The sequence below is a fragment of the Dromaius novaehollandiae genome, unplaced genomic scaffold (assembly GCF_036370855.1).
Source record: "Dromaius novaehollandiae isolate bDroNov1 unplaced genomic scaffold, bDroNov1.hap1 HAP1_SCAFFOLD_27, whole genome shotgun sequence".
NCBI lineage: Eukaryota > Metazoa > Chordata > Aves > Casuariiformes > Dromaiidae > Dromaius > Dromaius novaehollandiae.
The window spans coordinates 7,222,743-7,226,450 of record NW_026991415.1 but is presented as its reverse complement, the minus strand read 5'-3'; the positions used below and the strand labels follow the sequence as shown (position 1 = coordinate 7,226,450).

Genomic DNA, 3,708 nt, shown 5'->3' with positions numbered 1-3,708 from the left:
TCTTCTGAACCCATCCCATACCATGGCTGATAGGCTTTTTAAGAATTGCTCTCCCTGTTCTTCTAGTGCATAAGAGAAGGAGATCCTTTAGAGCAGGGATTCCCTGCCTCAGCATCAAAGGGACAGGGCACGCTGCTCCCTTCTCCCAGGGGCAGCTGCATGGGGGTGAAGCCTGGGTGTGCCCTCAGATCTGTGCAGGGCTGTAATCCAGAGAAGTTCAGAGCAGTGATTCTGCCGCCTGTGAGGGTCAGCACTCCGCCTGCCCAGGGAGCTCCCCACGGCTCTGCGGAGAGAAGCTCTGGGTGAGGGGAGCGACCCCCAGCAGGGCAGGTTCATTCTCCCGCTGAGAGGGTGCTGTGTGGATCAGGTCTGCTCACAGCTCTAGCTCATGCACAGGAGATGTCTGAGGAGTCTTTCAAGAGGAATATCAAGAGAAGGGGTACTTGAAAGAGAAGGAGCTTTCCTTCTGGTATCTGCACTTTCAGTTCCCTAATTTTGGCAGGGAGAAAAAAAGAAAGAGTTCTCTGTTTTGTCAAGGAACTGGGACTCCTAAACCTTTACTCTGAGAGATTAATAGGTCTGTGAGAAATCTCATCAAGCTGCTTTATCCTCACCTTAGTCTACAGACAGCATTAGCATCACCTGTGTGGCCTCATAGGAGTTTATCTGATCTGCTGCTTAGGACCTAGATGCACAGAGATGCCCCTGGCAAGTGCCCTGTCCTGGGGGGCTTCTGTAGGGCAGAACTGAGCACAGAGAGGGTGGGAAGGGGTCTGGGAGCACTGCCCAGGAAAAGATGTTGGGACAAAGAAAGAGCTGCCAGCAGAGACAGCTCCAGGCAGCAGAGATGGTCAGGGAATGAGAGGGAACTGCTAACAGAATCATCATGGGAGAATGGATTTAGGCAAGTCATGGTCAGTACTTTTGATGCTGACATCTTCCTCTGAGCGAGTCCCCCATGTCTCCTCTCCCACCCAGCCGAGCCTCTGCCCTGAAAGATATGGAGTCAAGGGCATGAGCCATCTCCTCTGCAGCCAGACAGAGGTCTGGCTGAGGAGAGGGGCCTCTCTCTTGCCACAGGCCAATTTCATGCTGTCTGACAAAGCAGCTGAGAGTGACTGCCCTGCAATGTCACCATCCATGAAGTGGCATGCCCACCTGAGTAAGGCTTTCCTAAGTGCCCGTATGTCTCTCTTTTTCCTTGCCTCCCTTGGCAACAGGATCATGCTGCTCCTGTTCTTGCTCTCAGGTCTCAGGGGTGGGGTTCAGACAGCAGCGCTGCAAGTTGTGCAACAGAGGGATCTGCATGGCAGTGAGGTTTCCCCAGCCCCCTTCTGACCTGTGGAGCTCTGGAGTTGGGAAATGAGCTGACTCTCCCTTAAGGAGGGCTTGTCTTCAGTCCTAATGGTCCTTTGACCATTTCCTTTTTGGGTCCTGTTGGGCTGCAAGCTGCCCTCTAGAAAGGCACTGCTGTCTCATAGCATCTCTGTGATATCTGAGAGACAAATGAAGAAGGTGCAGAGATGCTGAGAGCATGGAGATGGTGGTGGGAGGCTGTATATGGGCATCTGAAAAGAGCCCTGTGTGTCCTTGGCTAGAAGGGGAGTGTGGAGACCTCCCTCTGGTGCCCTGAGAAGGGTTTAGAAGTTTGGAGACCTGCACGTTGAAAGTGGACTCCTCTGCACTCAGTAGGGACTGGCTTCTTTTTAGCGTAACATCATCCTCCAGCTCAAAGAGGTGAGAGTGCAGGACAGCTGGGAATGAGACTAATAGACAGACGAGATGTCCTCACTCTGCAACAAGGAACAGTGGATGCTTTCCTCTCACGACTCACAGTAGAAATGCCAAGGATTTCTACCTTTGAGGAACACTCGCCAGGGGTGACATCTAAAAGAAAATAAAATAGCTACAAAATCCCTAAAACTCTGTTCCTCAAACCTCACCCTTTACAACTGGGAGTGAAGACACTCTTCTACATCACTAGTGGATTTCACTTGGCAGGAACTGTGAATGCCAGGTCTAGTCACCCCCATTGCCCCGTTCCCACTGCTGTACAGCTGCACTGACTCCTCTGGAGTCCACGGGCAGAGGCCCCTGCTCCTCACAGCACACTCAGCCAGTGCAAAGTGGAGCTCAAGCAACGGAGCTGTACAAAGATCCTCTTGGTAAAGAGAAGCAAAGTGGGGGGTTGTATGAGAACTGGAACATTCTGGGGATTGTTTTTTTTCTTGACAATTCTCTCCTAACTTGTCAATGTCTTTTCCTTTTCGACAGTCCCCCATGCCTAGAGATAGCAAAAAGTCCAACGGCAGCTCCCTGAATGAGTTCCTCCTCCTGGGGTTTGCAGACGCATGGGAGCTGCAGCTCCTGCACTTCTTGCTCTTCCTGGGCATCTACCTGGCTGCCCTCCTGGGCAACGGCCTCATCATCACAGCCATAGCCTGCGACCACCGCCTCCACACCCCCATGTACTTCTTCCTCCTCAACCTCTCCATCCTCGACCTTGCCTCCATCTCTGTCACTGTCCCCAAATCCATGGCCAATTCCCTGTGGGACACCAGGGCCATTTCCTACTCAGGATGTGCTGCACAGGTCTTTTTCATCTTTTTCTTACTTTCAGCAGAGTATTCTCTCCTCACCATCATGGCGTACGATCGCTACATGGCCATCTGCAGACCCCTGCACTATGGGATCATCATGGACGGCAGAGCTTGTGTGAAAATGGCAGCAGCTGCCTGGGCCAGTGGTTTTCTCAATGCTCTCCTACACACTGCGAACACGTTTTCAATACCACTCTGCCAAGGCAACACAGTGGAGCAGTTCTTCTGTGAAGTTCCCCAGATCCTCAAGCTCTCCTGCTCAGACTCCTACCTCAGGGAAGTTGGGGTTATTGTGGTTAGTCTTTGTTTAGTCTTTGGGTGCTTTGTTTTCATTGTGGTGTCCTATGTGCAGATCTTCACTGCTGTGCTGAGGATCCCCTCTGAGCAGGGCCGGCACAAGGCCTTTTCCATGTGCCTCCCTCACCTGGCCGTCGTCTCCCTGTTTGTCAGCACTGTCATCTTTGCCTACCTGAAGCCCCCCTCCATCTCCTCCCCAGCTCTGGATCTGGTGGTGGCTGTTCTGTACTCAGTGGTGCCTCCAGCAGTGAACCCCCTCATCTACAGCATGAGGAACAAGGAGCTCCAGGATGCACTGAACAAACTGATTCAGTTGGTACTGTTTCAGCAGCAATAAGCTGCCCATCTCTCTTCACAAGCGGTTTCCAATTTGTCTCAGACAGCTCTTGTGCTTTGGGAGTTCTGTCTGTGATAATCATGTTTGTACACAAATGTTTGAATTCCTCCCACTGCTCCAGGGGCATGAACCAACATCTGTCTGACCCAGATGCCTTCTGTGAATGTGTCTATCTCTGTGTCAGAGCTGGCCTCCCAAGTAGCATGTCTTTAATAAAAGAGGATTTCCTCAATACAGTGCCTGTAGGTTGGGCTCTTCTTCCGGACCTGGAGCCAAGAATGCACTCAGGGAACTGCACCCTAAAAGGCCCTGTTGCTGTGCTTGGGTTTTCCGTGGGCTAAGGGGGATGAGCTTATAGGGTGATGTGTGAAGGAATGAGGGCTGGACTCAGCTCTTATTTGGGAGTGTCCAGTACCTCTGGAGAGGGTGAGTGGTCCAGAGGTCTCTGCTGGGACTGTCTCACATATGACAGGG

At 52.0% G+C, this 3,708-nt stretch overlaps 1 pseudogene; it reads left to right on the top strand.

The window, feature by feature from the left end:
• Positions 1 to 2,307: 2,307 nt before the first annotated feature.
• Positions 2,308 to 3,379, top strand: LOC135326391 (olfactory receptor 14A16-like; annotated as a pseudogene).
• The last annotated feature ends 329 nt before the right edge of the window (positions 3,380 to 3,708 follow it).